Source organism: Perissodus microlepis, chromosome 3 (genome assembly GCF_051167445.1).
Source record: "Perissodus microlepis isolate ML-2025 ecotype Zambia chromosome 3, ASM5116744v1, whole genome shotgun sequence".
Classification (NCBI taxonomy): domain Eukaryota; kingdom Metazoa; phylum Chordata; class Actinopteri; order Cichliformes; family Cichlidae; genus Perissodus; species Perissodus microlepis.
Genome location: NC_140463.1, coordinates 29860991 through 29881860, shown reverse-complemented (window position 1 = coordinate 29881860; position 20870 = coordinate 29860991). Strand labels below are relative to the sequence as shown.

General features: G+C 47.2%; 13 non-coding genes across 13 annotated transcripts; 10 read left to right on the top strand and 3 right to left on the bottom strand.

Moving 5' to 3' along the window:
• Window positions 1-213: 213 nt before the first annotated feature.
• On the top strand, window positions 214-287 carry trnan-guu (transfer RNA asparagine (anticodon GUU)). Its single transcript has one exon. It is a non-coding gene; the product is annotated as a tRNA-Asn (tRNA).
• A 1362-nt stretch (window positions 288-1649) lies between these two features.
• On the top strand, window positions 1650-1723 carry trnan-guu (transfer RNA asparagine (anticodon GUU)). Its single transcript has one exon. It is a non-coding gene; the product is annotated as a tRNA-Asn (tRNA).
• A 1362-nt stretch (window positions 1724-3085) lies between these two features.
• trnan-guu (transfer RNA asparagine (anticodon GUU)) lies at window positions 3086-3159 on the top strand. Its single transcript has one exon. It is a non-coding gene; the product is annotated as a tRNA-Asn (tRNA).
• Window positions 3160-4521: 1362 nt separating this feature from the next.
• Window positions 4522-4595, top strand: trnan-guu (transfer RNA asparagine (anticodon GUU)). The gene has a single exon. It is a non-coding gene; the product is annotated as a tRNA-Asn (tRNA).
• A 1362-nt stretch (window positions 4596-5957) lies between these two features.
• Window positions 5958-6031, top strand: trnan-guu (transfer RNA asparagine (anticodon GUU)). Its single transcript has one exon. It is a non-coding gene; the product is annotated as a tRNA-Asn (tRNA).
• A 1846-nt stretch (window positions 6032-7877) lies between these two features.
• Window positions 7878-7951, top strand: trnan-guu (transfer RNA asparagine (anticodon GUU)). The gene has a single exon. It is a non-coding gene; the product is annotated as a tRNA-Asn (tRNA).
• A 5869-nt stretch (window positions 7952-13820) lies between these two features.
• trnan-guu (transfer RNA asparagine (anticodon GUU)) lies at window positions 13821-13894 on the top strand. Its single transcript has one exon. It is a non-coding gene; the product is annotated as a tRNA-Asn (tRNA).
• Window positions 13895-15109: 1215 nt separating this feature from the next.
• On the top strand, window positions 15110-15183 carry trnan-guu (transfer RNA asparagine (anticodon GUU)). The gene has a single exon. It is a non-coding gene; the product is annotated as a tRNA-Asn (tRNA).
• Window positions 15184-16120: 937 nt separating this feature from the next.
• Window positions 16121-16194, top strand: trnan-guu (transfer RNA asparagine (anticodon GUU)). The gene has a single exon. It is a non-coding gene; the product is annotated as a tRNA-Asn (tRNA).
• A 1215-nt stretch (window positions 16195-17409) lies between these two features.
• trnan-guu (transfer RNA asparagine (anticodon GUU)) lies at window positions 17410-17483 on the top strand. Its single transcript has one exon. It is a non-coding gene; the product is annotated as a tRNA-Asn (tRNA).
• A 1369-nt stretch (window positions 17484-18852) lies between these two features.
• On the bottom strand, window positions 18853-18926 carry trnan-guu (transfer RNA asparagine (anticodon GUU)). The gene has a single exon. It is a non-coding gene; the product is annotated as a tRNA-Asn (tRNA).
• A 519-nt stretch (window positions 18927-19445) lies between these two features.
• On the bottom strand, window positions 19446-19519 carry trnan-guu (transfer RNA asparagine (anticodon GUU)). The gene has a single exon. It is a non-coding gene; the product is annotated as a tRNA-Asn (tRNA).
• A 155-nt stretch (window positions 19520-19674) lies between these two features.
• trnak-cuu (transfer RNA lysine (anticodon CUU)) lies at window positions 19675-19747 on the bottom strand. Its single transcript has one exon. It is a non-coding gene; the product is annotated as a tRNA-Lys (tRNA).
• Window positions 19748-20870: the final 1123 nt, after the last annotated feature.

Sequence of the window (20870 nt, the reverse complement as noted above, 5' to 3'; positions counted from 1 at the left end):
TCAGTCTCTGTTGCACAATCGTTTACCCCACAACCAAAAAGGCCGGAACACCCTCCCGCAGTCCCCCGTCCAGTCTCGACACCTGTGGGTTGCGCGTTGTCAGTCTCTGTGGCGCAATCGGTTAGCGCGTTCGGCTGTTAACAACCAAAAAGACCGGAACACCCTCCCCCAGTCCCCCGTCCAGTCTTGACACCTGTGGGTTGCCCGTTGTCAGTCTCTGTGGCGCAATCGGTTAGCGCGTTCGGCTGTTAACCGAAAGGTTGGTGGTTCAAGCCCACCCAGGGACGATATCAATGTTATTGCCAGGTAATGCAAAACGCTGCACAAGCGTGCAGTCAAACTGCTACCTCAGAAAGCAATTGTTTTTTTTCACAATATTGTCCATGCTATACTTGGTCGTTTGATGAATCCAGTCAACCATTTTATCAATGGTGATATGCTTCTTTGGGGTGGTGTTGTCCATCCGCAACTGCATACTGACTGCCACCAAAGGACCATATAACTATTACTGCCAGGTAATGCAGAACGCTGAAGAAACGTGCAGTGCAACTGCTGCCTCAGAATGCGATGGTTTCACAATAGTCTGAATTCTAGATTTGGTCATTTGACGAACCCAGTCAACCGTTTTATCGAGGGTAATATGCTTCTTTGGGGTGGTGGTTGTTCGTCCGCAACTTAATACTGATTTCCAAGTTCATAACCTACCAGTCACATATTTTAAACAATAAGGGCTACCGTATGGAGAGGAAGTACCAGAGCACCTCCAGACAGCCACCCGGTCCTCTCTCGACCCCCCTGCTTGGCTTTGCTCAGTGTCTGTGGCACAATCGTTCACCACACAACCAAAAACACCCTCCCGCAGCCGCCGTCCAGTCTCGACACCTGTGGGTTGCGCGTTGTCAGACTCTGTGGAGCAATAGGTTAGCGCGTTCGCCTGTTAACAACCAAAAAGACCGGAACACCCTCCCCCAGTCCCCCGTCCAGTCTCGACACCTGTGGCTTGCGCGTTGTCAGACTCTGTGGAGCAATAGGTTAGCGTGTTCGCCTGTTAACCGAAAGGTTGGTGGTTCAAGCCCACCCAGGGACGATATCACTGTTATTGCCAAGTAATGCAGAACGCTGCACAAACGTGTAGTGCAACTGTTATAACAGTTATGTTGGTTATACCATGTTATAACCAAGAATCTTATAACTAACCATGTTATCACCAACCATGTTATAACCAGGACGGTCGTTTGATGAACGCAGTCGACCGTTTTATCGAGGGTGATATGCTTCTTTGGGGTGGTGTTGTTCGTCCGCAACTGCATACTTACAGCCAAGTTCATTACCTACCAGTCACATATTTTAAACAATCAAGGCGGTATGGAGAGGAAGTACCAGAGCACCTCCATCCAGCCACCCCGTCCTCTCTCGACGCCCCTGCTTGGCTTTACTCAGTCTCTGTTGCACAATCGTTTACCCCACAACCAAAAAGGCCGGAACACCCTCCCGCAGTCCCCCGTCCAGTCTCGACACCTGTGGGTTGCGCGTTGTCAGTCTCTGTGGCGCAATCGGTTAGCGCGTTCGGCTGTTAACAACCAAAAAGACCGGAACACCCTCCCCCAGTCCCCCGTCCAGTCTTGACACCTGTGGGTTGCCCGTTGTCAGTCTCTGTGGCGCAATCGGTTAGCGCGTTCGGCTGTTAACCGAAAGGTTGGTGGTTCAAGCCCACCCAGGGACGATATCAATGTTATTGCCAGGTAATGCAAAACGCTGCACAAGCGTGCAGTCAAACTGCTACCTCAGAAAGCAATTGTTTTTTTTCACAATATTGTCCATGCTATACTTGGTCGTTTGATGAATCCAGTCAACCATTTTATCAATGGTGATATGCTTCTTTGGGGTGGTGTTGTCCATCCGCAACTGCATACTGACTGCCACCAAAGGACCATATAACTATTACTGCCAGGTAATGCAGAACGCTGAAGAAACGTGCAGTGCAACTGCTGCCTCAGAATGCGATGGTTTCACAATAGTCTGAATTCTAGATTTGGTCATTTGACGAACCCAGTCAACCGTTTTATCGAGGGTAATATGCTTCTTTGGGGTGGTGGTTGTTCGTCCGCAACTTAATACTGATTTCCAAGTTCATAACCTACCAGTCACATATTTTAAACAATAAGGGCTACCGTATGGAGAGGAAGTACCAGAGCACCTCCAGACAGCCACCCGGTCCTCTCTCGACCCCCCTGCTTGGCTTTGCTCAGTGTCTGTGGCACAATCGTTCACCACACAACCAAAAACACCCTCCCGCAGCCGCCGTCCAGTCTCGACACCTGTGGGTTGCGCGTTGTCAGACTCTGTGGAGCAATAGGTTAGCGCGTTCGCCTGTTAACAACCAAAAAGACCGGAACACCCTCCCCCAGTCCCCCGTCCAGTCTCGACACCTGTGGCTTGCGCGTTGTCAGACTCTGTGGAGCAATAGGTTAGCGTGTTCGCCTGTTAACCGAAAGGTTGGTGGTTCAAGCCCACCCAGGGACGATATCACTGTTATTGCCAAGTAATGCAGAACGCTGCACAAACGTGTAGTGCAACTGTTATAACAGTTATGTTGGTTATACCATGTTATAACCAAGAATCTTATAACTAACCATGTTATCACCAACCATGTTATAACCAGGACGGTCGTTTGATGAACGCAGTCGACCGTTTTATCGAGGGTGATATGCATCTTTGGGGTGGTGTTGTTCGTCCGCAACTGCATACTTACAGCCAAGTTCATTACCTACCAGTCACATATTTTAAACAATCAAGGCGGTATGGAGAGGAAGTACCAGAGCACCTCCATCCAGCCACCCCGTCCTCTCTCGACGCCCCTGCTTGGCTTTACTCAGTCTCTGTTGCACAATCGTTTACCCCACAACCAAAAAGGCCGGAACACCCTCCCGCAGTCCCCCGTCCAGTCTCGACACCTGTGGGTTGCGCGTTGTCAGTCTCTGTGGCGCAATCGGTTAGCGCGTTCGGCTGTTAACAACCAAAAAGACCGGAACACCCTCCCCCAGTCCCCCGTCCAGTCTTGACACCTGTGGGTTGCCCGTTGTCAGTCTCTGTGGCGCAATCGGTTAGCGCGTTCGGCTGTTAACCGAAAGGTTGGTGGTTCAAGCCCACCCAGGGACGATATCAATGTTATTGCCAGGTAATGCAAAACGCTGCACAAGCGTGCAGTCAAACTGCTACCTCAGAAAGCAATTGTTTTTTTTCACAATATTGTCCATGCTATACTTGGTCGTTTGATGAATCCAGTCAACCATTTTATCAATGGTGATATGCTTCTTTGGGGTGGTGTTGTCCATCCGCAACTGCATACTGACTGCCACCAAAGGACCATATAACTATTACTGCCAGGTAATGCAGAACGCTGAAGAAACGTGCAGTGCAACTGCTGCCTCAGAATGCGATGGTTTCACAATAGTCTGAATTCTAGATTTGGTCATTTGACGAACCCAGTCAACCGTTTTATCGAGGGTAATATGCTTCTTTGGGGTGGTGGTTGTTCGTCCGCAACTTAATACTGATTTCCAAGTTCATAACCTACCAGTCACATATTTTAAACAATAAGGGCTACCGTATGGAGAGGAAGTACCAGAGCACCTCCAGACAGCCACCCGGTCCTCTCTCGACCCCCCTGCTTGGCTTTGCTCAGTGTCTGTGGCACAATCGTTCACCACACAACCAAAAACACCCTCCCGCAGCCGCCGTCCAGTCTCGACACCTGTGGGTTGCGCGTTGTCAGACTCTGTGGAGCAATAGGTTAGCGCGTTCGCCTGTTAACAACCAAAAAGACCGGAACACCCTCCCCCAGTCCCCCGTCCAGTCTCGACACCTGTGGCTTGCGCGTTGTCAGACTCTGTGGAGCAATAGGTTAGCGTGTTCGCCTGTTAACCGAAAGGTTGGTGGTTCAAGCCCACCCAGGGACGATATCACTGTTATTGCCAAGTAATGCAGAACGCTGCACAAACGTGTAGTGCAACTGTTATAACAGTTATGTTGGTTATACCATGTTATAACCAAGAATCTTATAACTAACCATGTTATCACCAACCATGTTATAACCAGGACGGTCGTTTGATGAACGCAGTCGACCGTTTTATCGAGGGTGATATGCATCTTTGGGGTGGTGTTGTTCGTCCGCAACTGCATACTTACAGCCAAGTTCATTACCTACCAGTCACATATTTTAAACAATCAAGGCGGTATGGAGAGGAAGTACCAGAGCACCTCCATCCAGCCACCCCGTCCTCTCTCGACGCCCCTGCTTGGCTTTACTCAGTCTCTGTTGCACAATCGTTTACCCCACAACCAAAAAGGCCGGAACACCCTCCCGCAGTCCCCCGTCCAGTCTCGACACCTGTGGGTTGCGCGTTGTCAGTCTCTGTGGCGCAATCGGTTAGCGCGTTCGGCTGTTAACAACCAAAAAGACCGGAACACCCTCCCCCAGTCCCCCGTCCAGTCTTGACACCTGTGGGTTGCCCGTTGTCAGTCTCTGTGGCGCAATCGGTTAGCGTGTTCGGCTGTTAACCGAAAGGTTGGTGGTTCAAGCCCACCCAGGGACGATATCAATGTTATTGCCAGGTAATGCAAAACGCTGCACAAGCGTGCAGTCAAACTGCTACCTCAGAAAGCAATTGTTTTTTTTCACAATATTGTCCATGCTATACTTGGTCGTTTGATGAATCCAGTCAACCATTTTATCAATGGTGATATGCTTCTTTGGGGTGGTGTTGTCCATCCGCAACTGCATACTGACTGCCACCAAAGGACCATATAACTATTACTGCCAGGTAATGCAGAACGCTGAAGAAACGTGCAGTGCAACTGCTGCCTCAGAATGCGATGGTTTCACAATAGTCTGAATTCTAGATTTGGTCATTTGACGAACCCAGTCAACCGTTTTATAGAGGGTAATATGCTTCTTTGGGGTGGTGGTTGTTCGTCCGCAACTTAATACTGATTTCCAAGTTCATAACCTACCAGTCACATATTTTAAACAATAAGGGCTACCGTATGGAGAGGAAGTACCAGAGCACCTCCAGACAGCCACCCGGTCCTCTCTCGACCCCCCTGCTTGGCTTTGCTCAGTGTCTGTGGCACAATCGTTCACCACACAACCAAAAACACCCTCCCGCAGCCGCCGTCCAGTCTCGACACCTGTGGGTTGCGCGTTGTCAGACTCTGTGGAGCAATAGGTTAGCGCGTTCGCCTGTTAACAACCAAAAAGACCGGAACACCCTCCCCCAGTCCCCCGTCCAGTCTCGACACCTGTGGCTTGCGCGTTGTCAGACTCTGTGGAGCAATAGGTTAGCGTGTTCGCCTGTTAACCGAAAGGTTGGTGGTTCAAGCCCACCCAGGGACGATATCACTGTTATTGCCAAGTAATGCAGAACGCTGCACAAACGTGTAGTGCAACTGTTATAACAGTTATGTTGGTTATACCATGTTATAACCAAGAATCTTATAACTAACCATGTTATCACCAACCATGTTATAACCAGGACGGTCGTTTGATGAACGCAGTCGACCGTTTTATCGAGGGTGATATGCATCTTTGGGGTGGTGTTGTTCGTCCGCAACTGCATACTTACAGCCAAGTTCATTACCTACCAGTCACATATTTTAAACAATCAAGGCGGTATGGAGAGGAAGTACCAGAGCACCTCCATCCAGCCACCCCGTCCTCTCTCGACGCCCCTGCTTGGCTTTACTCAGTCTCTGTTGCACAATCGTTTACCCCACAACCAAAAAGGCCGGAACACCCTCCCGCAGTCCCCCGTCCAGTCTCGACACCTGTGGGTTGCGCGTTGTCAGTCTCTGTGGCGCAATCGGTTAGCGCGTTCGGCTGTTAACAACCAAAAAGACCGGAACACCCTCCCCCAGTCCCCCGTCCAGTCTTGACACCTGTGGGTTGCCCGTTGTCAGTCTCTGTGGCGCAATCGGTTAGCGCGTTCGGCTGTTAACCGAAAGGTTGGTGGTTCAAGCCCACCCAGGGATGATATCAATGTTATTGCCAGGTAATGCAAAACGCTGCACAAGCGTGCAGTCAAACTGCTACCTCAGAAAGCAATTGTTTTTTTTCACAATATTGTCCATGCTATACTTGGTCGTTTGATGAATCCAGTCAACCATTTTATCAATGGTGATATGCTTCTTTGGGGTGGTGTTGTCCATCCGCAACTGCATACTGACTGCCACCAAAGGACCATATAACTATTACTGCCAGGTAATGCAGAACGCTGAAGAAACGTGCAGTGCAACTGCTGCCTCAGAATGCGATGGTTTCACAATAGTCTGAATTCTAGATTTGGTCATTTGACGAACCCAGTCAACCGTTTTATCGAGGGTAATATGCTTCTTTGGGGTGGTGGTTGTTCGTCCGCAACTTAATACTGATTTCCAAGTTCATAACCTACCAGTCACATATTTTAAACAATAAGGGCTACCGTATGGAGAGGAAGTACCAGAGCACCTCCAGACAGCCACCCGGTCCTCTCTCGACCCCCCTGCTTGGCTTTGCTCAGTGTCTGTGGCACAATCGTTCACCACACAACCAAAAACACCCTCCCGCAGCCGCCGTCCAGTCTCGACACCTGTGGGTTGCGCGTTGTCAGACTCTGTGGAGCAATAGGTTAGCGCGTTCGCCTGTTAACCGAAAGGTTGGTGGTTCAAGCCCACCCAGGGGCGATATCACTGTTATTGCCAAGTAATGCAGAACGCTGCACAAACGTGTAGTGCAACTGTTATAACAGTTATGTTGGTTATACCATGTTATAACCAAGAATCTTATAACTAAACATGTTATAACCAACCATGTTATAACCAGGACGGTCGTTTGATGAACGCAGTCGACCGTTTTATCGAGGGTGATATGCATCTTTGTGGTGGTGTTGTTGTCCGCAACTGCATACTTACTGCCAAGCTCATTACCTACCAGTCACATATTTTAAACAATCAAGGCAGTATGGAAAGGAAGTACCAGAGCACCTCCGGACAGACACCCGGTCCTCTCTCGACCCCCCTGCTTGGCTTTGCTCAGTGTCTGTTGCACAATCGTTCACCACACAACCAAAAACACCCTCCCGCATCCGCCGTCCAGTCTCGACACCCGTGGGTTGCGCGTTGTCTGTCTCTGTGGCGCAATCGGTTAGCGCGTTCGACTGTTAACAACCAAAAAGACCGGAACACCCTCCCCCAGTCCCCCGTCCAGTCTCGACACCTGTGGCTTGTGTGTTGTCAGACTCTGTGGCGCAATAGGTTAGCGCGTTCGCCTGTTAACTGAAAGGTTGGTGGTTCAAGCCCACCCAGGGACAATATCACTGTTGTTCCCAGGTAATGCAAAACGCTGCACAAACGTGCAGTCCACCTGCTTCCTCAGAAAGCACTGGTTTTGCTTCACAATAGCGTCCATGCTAGACTCGGTTGTTTGATGAACGCAGTCAACCGTTTTATCAAGGGTGATATGCATCTTTGGGGTGGTGTTTTTCTTCAGCAACTGCATACTTACTGCCAAGTTCATTACCTACCAGTCACATATTTTAAACAATCAAGGCGGTATGGAGAGGAAGTACCAGAGCACCTCCATCCAGCCAGCCACCCCGTCCTCTCTCGACGCCCCTGCTTGGCTTTACTCAGTCTCTGTTGCACAATCGTTTACCCCACAACCAAAAAGGCCGGAACACCCTCCCGCAGTCCCCCGTCCAGTCTCGACACCTGTGGGTTGCGCGTTGTCAGTCTCTGTGGCGCAATCGGTTAGCGCGTTCGGCTGTTAACAACCAAAAAGACCGGAACACCCTCCCCCAGTCCCCCGTCCAGTCTTGACACCTGTGGGTTGCGCGTTGTCAGTCTCTGTGGCGCAATCGGTTAGCGTGTTCGGCTGTTAACCGAAAGGTTGGTGGTTCAAGCCCACCCAGGGACGATATCAATGTTATTGCCAGGTAATGCAAAACGCTGCACAAGCGTGCAGTCAAACTGCTACCTCAGAAAGCAATTGTTTTTTTTCACAATATTGTCCATGCTATACTTGGTCGTTTGATGAATCCAGTCAACCATTTTATCAATGGTGATATGCTTCTTTGGGGTGGTGTTGTCCATCCGCAACTGCATACTGACTGCCACCAAAGGACCATATAACTATTACTGCCAGGTAATGCAGAACGCTGAAGAAACGTGCAGTGCAACTGCTGCCTCAGAATGCGATGGTTTCACAATAGTCTGAATTCTAGATTTGGTCATTTGACGAACCCAGTCAACCGTTTTATCGAGGGTAATATGCTTCTTTGGGGTGGTGGTTGTTCGTCCGCAACTTAATACTGATTTCCAAGTTCATAACCTACCAGTCACATATTTTAAACAATTAGGGCTACCGTATGGAGAGGAAGTACCAGAGCACCTCCAGACAGCCACCCGGTCCTCTCTCGACCCCCCTGCTTGGCTTTGCTCAGTGTCTGTGGCACAATCGTTCACCACACAACCAAAAACACCCTCCCGCAGCCGCCGTCCAGTCTCGACACCTGTGGGTTGCGCGTTGTCAGACTCTGTGGAGCAATAGGTTAGCGCGTTCGCCTGTTAACCGAAAGGTTGGTGGTTCAAGCCCACCCAGGGGCGATATCACTGTTATTGCCAAGTAATGCAGAACGCTGCACAAACGTGTAGTGCAACTGTTATAACAGTTATGTTGGTTATACCATGTTATAACCAAGAATCTTATAACTAAACATGTTATAACCAACCATGTTATAACCAGGACGGTCGTTTGATGAACGCAGTCGACCGTTTTATCGAGGGTGATATGCATCTTTGTGGTGGTGTTGTTGTCCGCAACTGCATACTTACTGCCAAGCTCATTACCTACCAGTCACATATTTTAAACAATCAAGGCAGTATGGAAAGGAAGTACCAGAGCACCTCCGGACAGACACCCGGTCCTCTCTCGACCCCCCTGCTTGGCTTTGCTCAGTGTCTGTTGCACAATCGTTCACCACACAACCAAAAACACCCTCCCGCATCCGCCGTCCAGTCTCGACACCCGTGGGTTGCGCGTTGTCTGTCTCTGTGGCGCAATCGGTTAGCGCGTTCGACTGTTAACAACCAAAAAGACCGGAACACCCTCCCCCAGTCCCCCGTCCAGTCTCGACACCTGTGGCTTGTGCGTTGTCAGACTCTGTGGCGCAATAGGTTAGCGCGTTCGCCTGTTAACTGAAAGGTTGGTGGTTCAAGCCCACCCAGGGACAATATCACTGTTGTTCCCAGGTAATGCAAAACGCTGCACAAACGTGCAGTCCACCTGCTTCCTCAGAAAGCACTGGTTTTGCTTCACAATAGCGTCCATGCTAGACTCGGTTGTTTGATGAACGCAGTCAACCGTTTTATCAAGGGTGATATGCATCTTTGGGGTGGTGTTTTTCTTCAGCAACTGCATACTTACTGCCAAGTTCATTACCTACCAGTCACATATTTTAAACAATCAAGGCGGTATGGAGAGGAAGTACCAGAGCACCTCCATCCAGCCAGCCACCCCGTCCTCTCTCGACGCCCCTGCTTGGCTTTACTCAGTCTCTGTTGCACAATCGTTTACCCCACAACCAAAAAGGCCGGAACACCCTCCCGCAGTCCCCCGTCCAGTCTCGACACCTGTGGGTTGCGCGTTGTCAGTCTCTGTGGCGCAATCGGTTAGCGCGTTCGGCTGTTAACAACCAAAAAGACCGGAACACCCTCCCCCAGTCCCCCGTCCAGTCTTGACACCTGTGGGTTGCGCGTTGTCAGTCTCTGTGGCGCAATCGGTTAGCGCGTACGGCTGTTAACCCAAAGGTTGGTGATTCAAGCCCACCCAGGGCCGATATCACTGTTGTTGCCAGGGAATGCAGAACGCTGCACAAACGTGCAGTGCAACTGTGATGTTAGTTATACCATGTTATAACCAACCATGTTTTAACCAAGCATGTTATAACCATGTTTTAACCAGCCATGTTATAACCTTGTTATAATCAACCATGTTTTAACCAAGCATGTTTTAACCAACCATGTTTTAACCAATCATGTTATAACCATGTTATAACGATCCATGTTATATCCATATTATAACCAACCATGTTATAACCAATAATCTTATAACCAAACATCGTATAACCAATTATGTTATAACCATGTTAAAACCAATCATGTTATAACCATGTTATAACCAACAATGTTATAACCATGTTATAATCAACCATGGTTTAACCAAGCATGTTTTAACCAAGCATGTTTTAACCAATCATGTTATAACCATGTTATAACGATCCATGTTATAACCAACCATGTTATAACCAACCATCTTATAACCAACCATCGTATAACCAATCATGTTATAACCATGTTATAACCAATCATGTTATAACCATGTTATAACCAATCATGTTATAACCATGTTATAACCAACAATGTTATAACCATGTTATAATCAACCATGGTTTAACCAAGCATGTTTTAACCAAGCATGTTTTAACCAATCATGTTATAACCAACCATCTTATAACCAACCATCGTATAACCAATCATGTTATAACAATGTTATAACCAATCATGTTATAACCATGTTATAACCAACCATGTTATAACCAATTATGTTATAACCAATCATGTTATAACCAACCATGTTATAACCAGGACGGTCGTTTGATGAACGCAGTCCACCGTTTTATCGAGGGTGATATGCATCTTTGGGGTGGTGTTGTTCGTCCGCAACTGCATACTTACTGCCAAGTTCATTACCTACCAGTCACATATTTTAAACAATCAAGGCGGTATGGAGAGGAAGTACCAGAGCACCTCCATCCAGGCACCCGGTCCTCTCTCGACGCCCCTGCTTGGCTTTACTCAGTCTCTGTTGCACAATCGTTTACCCCACAACCAAAAAGGCCGGAACACCCTCCCGCAGTCCCCCGTCCAGTCTCGACACCTGTGGGTTGCGCGTTGTCAGTCTCTGTGGCGCAATCGGTTAGCGCGTTCGGCTGTTAACAACCAAAAAGACCGGAACACCCTCCCCCAGTCCCCCGTCCAGTCTTGACACCTGTGGGTTGCCCGTTGTCAGTCTCTGTGGCGCAATCGGTTAGCGCGTTTTGCTGTTAACAACCAAAAAGACCGGAACACCCTCCCCCAGTCCCCCGTCCAGTCTCGACACCTGTGGCTTGCGCGTTGTCAGACTCTGTGGCGCAATAGGTTAGCGCGTTCGCCTGTTAACTGAAAGGTTGGTGGTTCAAGCCGACCCAGGGACAATATCACTGTTGTTCCCAGGTAATGCAAAACGCTGCACAAACGTGCAGTCCACCTGCTTCCTCAGAAAGCACTGGTTTTGCTTCACAATAGCGTCCATGCTAGACTCGGTTGTTTGATGAACGCAGTCAACCGTTTTATCAAGGGTGATATGCATCTTTGGGGTGGTGTTTTTCTTCAGCAACTGCATACTTACTGCCAAGTTCATTACCTACCAGTCACATATTTTAAACAATCAAGGCGGTATGGAGAGGAAGTACCAGAGCACCTCCATCCAGCCAGCCACCCCGTCCTCTCTCGACGCCCCTGCTTGGCTTTACTCAGTCTCTGTTGCACAATCGTTTACCCCACAACCAAAAAGGCCGGAACACCCTCCCGCAGTCCCCCGTCCAGTCTCGACACCTGTGGGTTGCGCGTTGTCAGTCTCTGTGGCGCAATCGGTTAGCGCGTTCGGCTGTTAACAACCAAAAAGACCGGAACACCCTCCCCCAGTCCCCCGTCCAGTCTTGACACCTGTGGGTTGCCCGTTGTCAGTCTCTGTGGCGCAATCGGTTAGCGCGTTCGGCTGTTAACCCAAAGGTTGGTGATTCAAGCCCACCCAGGGCCGATATCACTGTTGTTGCCAGGGAATGCAGAACGCTGCACAAACGTGAAGGTGCAACTGTGATGTTAGTTATACCATGTTATAACCAACCATGTTTTAACCAAGCATGTTTTAACCAATCATGTTATAACCATGTTATAATGATCCATGTTATATCCATGTTATAACCAACCATCTTATAACCAAACATCTTATAACCAAACATCGTATAACCAATTATGTTATAACCATGTTAAAACCAATCATGTTATAACCATGTTATAACCAACAATGTTATAACCATGTTATAATCAACCATTTTTTAACCAAGCATGTTTTAACCAACCATGTTTTAACCAATCATGTTATAACCATGTTATAACCAACCATCGTATAACCAATCATGTTATAACCATGTTATAACCAATCATGTTATAACCATGTTATAACCAACCATGTTATAACCAATCATGTTATAACCAACCATGTTATAACCAGGACGGTCGTTTGATGAACGCAGTCGACCGTTTTATCGAGGGTGATATGCATCTTTGGGGTGGTGTTGTTCGTCCGCAACTGCATACTTACTGCCAAGTAAGGCGGTATGGAGAGGAAGTACCAGAGCACCTCCATCCAGGCATCCCGTCCTCTCTCGACGCCCCTGCTTGGCTTTACTCAGTCTCTGTTGCACAATCGTTTACCCCACAACCAAAAAGGCCGGAACACCCTCCCGCAGTCCCCCGTCCAGTCTCGACACCTGTGGGTTGCGCGTTGTCAGTCTCTGTGGCGCAATCGGTTAGCGCGTTCGGCTGTTAACAACCAAAAAGACCGGAACACCCTCCTCCAGTCCCCCGTCCAGTCTTGACACCTGTGGGTGGCGCGTTGTCAGTCTCTGTGGCGCAATCGGTTAGCGCGTTCGGCTGTTAACCCAAAGGTTGGTGATTCAAGCCCACCCAGGGCCGATATCACTGTTGTTGCCAGGGAATGCAGAACGCTGCACAAACGTGCAGTGCAACTGTGATGTTAGTTATACCATGTTATAACCAACCATTATTAACCAAGCATGTTATAACCATGTTTTAACCAGCCATGTTATAACCTTGTTATAATCAACCATGTTTTAACCAAGCATGTTTTAACCAACCATGTTTTAACCAATCATGTTATAACCATGTTATAACGATCCATGTTATATCCATGTTATAACCAACCATGTTATAACCAACCATCTTATAACCAAACATCGTATAACCAATTATGTTATAACCATGTTAAAACCAATCATGTTATAACCATGTTATAACCAACAATGTTATAACCATGTTATAATCAACCATGTTTTAACCAAGCATGTTTTAACCAACCATGTTTTAACCAATCATGTTATAACCATGTTATAACGATCCATGTTATAACCAACCATGTTATAACCAACCATCTTATAACCAACCATCGTATAACCAATCATGTTATAACCATGTCATAACCAATCATGTTATAACCATGTTATAACCAACCATGTTATAACCAATCATGTTATAACCAACCATGTTATAACCAGGACGGTCGTTTGATGAACGCAGTCGACCGTTTTATCGAGGGTGATATGCATCTTTGGGGTGGTGTTGTTCGTCCGCAACTGCATACTTACTGCCAAGTAAGGCGGTATGGAGAGGAAGTACCAGAGCACCTCCATCCAGCCACCCCGTCCTCTCTCGACGCCCCTGCTTGGCTTTACTCAGTCTCTGTTGCACAATCGTTTACCCCACAACCAAAAAGGCCGGAACACCCTCCCGCAGTCCCCCGTCCAGTCTCGACACCTGTGGGTTGCGCGTTGTCAGTCTCTGTGGCGCAATCGGTTAGCGCGTTCGGCTGTTAACAACCAAAAAGACCGGAACACCCTCCCCCAGTCCCCCGTCCAGTCTTGACACCTGTGGATTGCGCGTTGTCAGTCTCTGTGGCGCAATCGGTTAGCGCATTCGGCTGTTAACTGAAAGGTTGGGGGTTCAAGCCCACCCAGGGACGATATCAATGTTATTGCCAGGTAATGCAAAACGCTGCACAAGCGTGCAGTCAAACTGCTACCTCAGAAAGCAATTGTTTTTTTTCACAATATTGTCCATGCTATACTTGGTCGTTTGATGAATCCAGTCAACCATTTTATCAATGGTGATATGCTTCTTTGGGGTGGTGTTGTCCATCCGCAACTGCATACTGACTGCCACCAAAGGACCATATAACTATTACTGCCAGGTAATGCAGAACGCTGAACAAACGTGCAGTGCAACTGCTGCCTCAGAATGCGATGGTTTCACAATAGTCTGAATTCTAGATTTGGTCATTTGACGAACCCAGTCAACCGTTTTATCGAGGGTAATATGCTTCTTTGGGGTGGTGGTTGTTCGTCCGCAACTTAATACTGATTTCCAAGTTCATAACCTACCAGTCACATATTTTAAACAATAAGGGCTACCGTATGGAGAGGAAGTACCAGAGCACCTCCAGACAGCCACCCGGTCCTCTCTCGACCCCCCTGCTTGGCTTTGCTCAGTGTCTGTGGCACAATCATTCCCACACAACCAAAAACACCCTTCCGCATCCGCCGTCCTGTCTCGACACCTGTGGGTTGCGCGTTGTCTGTCTCTGTGGCGCAATCGGTTAGCGCGTTCGACTGTTAACAACCAAAAAGACCGGAACACCCTCCCCCAGTCCCCCGTCCAGTCTCGACACCTGTGGGTTGTGCGTTGTCAGACTCTGTGGAGCAATAGGTTAGCGCGTTCGGCTGTTAACCGAAAGGTTGGTGGTTCAAGCCCACCAAGGGACAATATCACTGTTGTTCCCAGGTAATGCAAAACGCTGCCCAAATGTGCAGTGCACCTGCTTCCTCAGAAAGCACTGGTTTTGCTTCACAATAGCGTCCATGCTAGACTCGGTTGTTTGATGAACGCAGTCAACCGTTTTATCAAGGGTGATATGCATCTTTGGGGTGGTGTTTTTCTTCAGCAACTGCATACTTACTGCCAAGTTCATTACCTACCAGTCACATATTTTAAACAATCAAGGCGGTATGGAGAGGAAGTACCAGAGCACCTCCATCCAGCCACCCCGTCCTCTCTAGACGCCCCTGCTTGGCTTTACTCAGTCTCTGTTGCACAATCGTTTACCCCACAACCAAAAAGGCCAGAACACCCTCCCGCAGTCCCCCGTCCAGTCTCGACACCTGTGGGTTGCGCGTTGTCAGTCTCTGTGGCGCAATCGGTTAGCGCGTTCGGCTGTTAACCGAAAGGTTGGTGGTTCAAGCCCACCCAGGGACGATATCAATGTTATTGCCATGTAATGCAAAACGCTGCACAAGCATGCAGTCAAATTGCTACCTCAGAAAGCAATTGTGTTTTTTCACAATATTGTCCATGCTATACTTGGTCGTTTGATGAATCCAGTCAACCATTTTATCAATGGTGATATGCTTCTTTGGGGTGGTGTTGTCCATCCGCAACTGCATACTGACTGCCACCAAAGGACCATATAACTATCACTGCCAGGTAATGCAGAACGCTGCACAAACTTGCAGTGCAACTGTTATGTTGGCTATACCATGTTATAACCAACGATGTTTTAACCAAGCATGTTATAACCATGTTTTAAACAACCATGTTATAACCATGTTTTAACCAAGCATATTTTAACCAACCATGTTTTAACCAATCATGTTATAACCATGTTTTAACCAATCATGTTATAACCATGTTTTAACCAATCATGTTATAACCATGTTATAACCAACCATGTTATAACCAATCATGTTATAACCAATCATGTTATAACCAGGACGGTCTTTTGATGAACGCAGTCGACCGTTTTATCGAGGGTGATATGCATCTTTGGGGTGGTGTTGTTCGTCCGCAACTGCATACTTACTGCCAAGTTCATTACCCACCAGTCACATATTTTAAACAATCAAGGCGGTATGGAGAGGAAGTACCAGAGCACCTCCATCCAGCCACCCGGTCCTCTCTCGACGCCCCTGCTTGGCTTTACTCAGTCTCTGTTGCACAATCGTTTACCCCACAACCAAAAAGGCCGGAACACCCTCCCGCAGTCCCCCGTCCAGTCTCGACACCTGTGGGTTGCGCGTTGTCAGTCTCTGTGGCGCAATCGGTTAGCGCGTTCGGCTGTTAACAACCAAAAAGACCGGAACACCCTCCCCCAGTCCCCCGTCCAGTCTCGACACCTGTGGGTTGCACGTTGTCAGTCTCTGTGGCGCAATCGGTTAGCGCGTTCGGCTGTTAACCGAAAGGTTGGTGGTTCAAGCCCACCAAGGGATGATCTCACTGTTATTGCCAGGTAATGCAGAATGCTGCACAAGCGTGCAGTCAAACTGCTACCTCAGAAGGCAATTGTGTTTTTTCACAATATTGTCCATGCTATACTTGGTCGTTTGATGAATCCAGTCAACCATTTTATCAATGGTGATATGCTTCTTTGGGGTGGTGTTGTCCATCCGCAACTGCATACTGACTGCCACCAAAGGACCATATAACTATTACTGCCAGGTAATGCAGAACGCTGAACAAACGTGCAGTGCAACTGCTGCCTCAGAATGCGATGGTTTCACAATAGTCTGAATTCTAGATTTGGTCATTTGACGAACCCAGTCAACCGTTTTATCGAGGGTAATATGCTTCTTTGGGGTGGTGGTTGTTCGTCCGCAACTTAATACTGATTTCCAAGTTCATAACCTACCAGTCACATATTTTAAACAATAAGGGCTACCGTATGGAGAGGAAGTACCAGAGCACCTCCAGACAGCCACCCGGTCCTCTCTCGACCCCCCTGCTTGGCTTTGCTCAGTGTCTGTGGCACAATCATTCCCACACAACCAAAAACACCCTTCCGCATCCGCCGTCCTGTCTCGACACCTGTGGGTTGCGCGTTGTCTGTCTCTGTGGCGCAATCGGTTAGCGCGTTCGACTGTTAACAACCAAAAAGACCGGAACACCCTCCCCCAGTCCCCCGTCCAGTCTCGACACCTGTGGGTTGTGCGTTGTCACACTCTGTGGAGCAATAGGTTAGCGCGTTCGGCTGTTAACCGAAAGGTTGGTGGTTCAAGCCCACCAAGGGACAATATCACTGTTGTTCCCAGGTAATGCAAAACGCTGTCCAAATGTGCAGTGCACCTGCTTCCTCAGAAAGCACTGGTTTTGCTTCACAATAGCGTCCATGCTAGACTCGGTTGTTTGATGAACGCAGTCAACCGTTTTATCAAGGGTGATATGCATCTTTGGGGTGGTGTTTTTCTTCAGCAACTGCATACTTACTGCCAAGTTCATTACCTACCAGTCACATATTTTAAACAATCAAGGCGGTATGGAGAGGAAGTACCAGAGCACCTCCATCCAGCCACCCCGTCCTCTCTAGACGCCCCTGCTTGGCTTTACTCAGTCTCTGTTGCACAATCGTTTACCCCACAACCAAAAAGGCCAGAACACCCTCCCGCAGTCCCCCGTCCAGTCTCGACACCTGTGGGTTGCGCGTTGTCAGTCTCTGTGGCGCAATCGGTTAGCGCGTTCGGCTGTTAACCGAAAGGTTGGTAGTTCAAGCCCACCCAGGGACGATATCAATGTTATTGCCATGTAATGCAAAACGCTGCACAAGCATGCAGTCAAATTGCTACCTCAGAAAGCAATTGTGTTTTTTCACAATATTGTCCATGCTATACTTGGTCGTTTGATGAATCCAGTCAACCATTTTATCAATGGTGATATGCTTCTTTGGGGTGGTGTTGTCCATCCGCAACTGCATACTGACTGCCACCAAAGGACCATATAACTATCACTGCCAGGTAATGCAGAACGCTGCACAAACTTGCAGTGCAACTGTTATGTTGGCTATACCATGTTATAACCAACGATGTTTTAACCAAGCATGTTATAACCATGTTTTAAACAACCATGTTATAACCATGTTTTAACCAAGCATATTTTAACCAACCATGTTTTAACCAATCATGTTATAACCATGTTTTAACCAATCATGTTATAACCATGTTTTAACCAATCATGTTATAACCATGTTATAACCAACCATGTTATAACCAATCATGTTATAACCAATCATGTTATAACCAGGACGGTCTTTTGATGAACGCAGTCGACCGTTTTATCGAGGGTGATATGCATCTTTGGGGTGGTGTTGTTCGTCCGCAACTGCATACTTACTGCCAAGTTCATTACCCACCAGTCACATATTTTAAACAATCAAGGCGGTATGGAGAGGAAGTACCAGAGCACCTCCATCCAGCCACCCGGTCCTCTCTCGACGCCCCTGCTTTGCTTTACTCAGTCTCTGTTGCACAATCGTTTACCCCACAACCAAAAAGACCGGAACACCCTCCCCCAGTCACCCGTCCAGTCTCGACACCTGTGGGTTGCGCGTTATCTGTCTCTGTAGCCCGGCTAGCTCAGTCCGTAGAGCATGAGACTCTTAATTTCAGGGTCGTGGGTTCGAGCCCCACGATGGGCGCTTAGAAATTTTCTTTTTTCTTTTCCTACCATATTCGGAGAAGTAGTTCATAAGTGTTACTTAATTTAAAAGAAATAAATCCATTAGTTTGAATTTATTAAAACAGAAACATTTCAATATGTGTTTGTGAAATACCAAACCGTGTAGTGGTATAGTAAAAGTAAATTCTTACTATGTCTTTAAGCTGTTCTTCACACGTGGTTTAGATATGGATTCCAAAGGTTGATTCTGTTCATCTGTTTCTCCCACTGAAAACGCTATATGCAGATGAACAACATGAATCTTTTGTGATTTATTTACCTGAACGATTGAGTATGGATCAAGACGTTTGAATTCAAAATACATCTCAAGCAGTTACATGCAGGATACCTTTCCTTGTCTCAGTGTTTCTGATTCCAGCTCTCCCCCGTTGCATTACAAACATCTATAATCTTTTACAGTGAGGCTGGAATAAAAAGAGACGTCCCTGGGTGGGCTCGAACCACCAACCTTTCGGTTAACAGCCGAACGCGCTAACCGATTGCGCCACAGAGACGACATGGCACATTCTTGATTGTTTCCCTTCCCCCGTTGTTGAGTGCACACACAGCAATACTGTGGCAAAGCCAGTGAAGGGTGACCTATTGTCTCTATGGCGCAATCGCTTTATGCGTTTGGCTGCTAAACGAAAGGTTGGTGGTTCGAGCCCACTCAGAGACCATGGCTGCTCCTTTTATTTGATGTTTTTGTGACAAGACAAGCAAACAAGGGACAATAAAAATGGAGGAACGCCACAAGCGCTCAAGTGAGGGGGATGGGCAGCAGCAGAAAGGGAACGCAGGAGACTGCAGTTTCTCTGTACTTACCTTTCAAATTTAAAACTGGCAACTCACACTGGATAGTAAAAGCAGAAATACAGTATTTTTGTATTTGTAGAGTAATTTTCCATATTGTGAATAATGTTTTACAAGGGGGGGAAAGGGTGGGGGTCCAGAAATTACTACAAAGCTTTTTAAAGTTGCATTAACCCAAAGACATTAAGAAAAAGAAAGAAAAAACAACAACAAAAAATCGACGTCCCTGGGTGGGCTCGAACCACCAACCTTTCGGTTAACAGCCGAACGCGCTAACCGATTGCGCCACAGAGACCAGATGGAAGAGAAGAGGGAGGTACTAATTTTGAAAGTTACAAGGGGTAGTATATAGCTTTTATTAATAGTTTTTTTTTTTCAAACATGGAAGGCAGATCATGTGGTCACTGAAAAAAAAATTTCACATTATGACACCTGGGATTAAAAATGTTGCGCCCAACGTGGGGCTCGAACCCACGACCCTGAGATTAAGAGTCTCATGCTCTACCGACTGAGCTAGCCGGGCTGATGGCTAGTTACAGAGTAATAAGCAGACTAAGTATTATTAATTAACACATGGTAAGTGACCCTCTTGTCCACTTTTGAAATGCGCTGTTAAAAAAAAGGGACCACTGTGATCCGTTAACATCTTTTGCAGTGGCATCTCTGCTTTTAAGATTAGGCTTAAAACTTTCCTTTTTTGCTAAAGCATATAGTTAGGGCTGGATCAGGTGATCCTGAATCCTCCCTTAGTTATGCTGCAATAGACGTAGGCTGCCGGAGGATTCCCATGATGCATTGAGTTTTTCCTTTCCAGTTACCTTTCTCACTCACTATGTGTTAATAGACCTCTCTGCATTGAATTGTACCTGCTATTAATCTCTGTCTCTCTTCCACAGCGTGTCTTTATCCTGTTTGCCTTCTGCCATGTGCAGGACCGGCTGCCCCTCCCTGAGCCTGCTTCTGCCGGAGGTTTCTTCCCGTTAAAAGGGAGTTTTTCCTTCCCACTGTCGCCAAAGTGCCTGCTCATAGGGGGTGAAATTATTGCTGGGTTTTTCTCTGTATCTATTATTGTAGGATCTACTGTACAATATAAAGCTCCTTGAGGTGACTGTTGTTGTGATTTAACGCTATATAAATAAAATTTAATTGAATTGACATGTTTTCAAATCATATTTATCATTGTTGTTATCAGTGTTTTTCTTCTTCCTTGTCTGTTTTGATATAACGTGTAATGTTATGTAAGATGCAAAGTGCCTTAAGCCATGATTGTTTATTAAAGAATATGATAAATGCGTTCAAATGCCTTTGTTATTAGTTTTTGACGTTTTACACTAATCTGTTCTCAATTTTAAAATTTACACGTGTGAAAGGTCAAATTTTAGTGTATCACGCCAATTTAACGTGACTGTAAAAGCTAGCTAAAACTGCAAGTTTACGGTGTCGCATCTACGTGGCAGCCTTCAGTCACCAGTTATTAACCTGACATTAACATTAGCATTGTTTTCCAACAAACTCTAAACAGTTCAACTGAAACACATCACTAAATTCTTCTATGTTCTCCATAATCTTACCTTAAGGTTTGGCTTGATGTTACAAGTTAACTCCGCTAGCTGGCTGAAAACTCAAACTTGAGCTTACCGACTTTC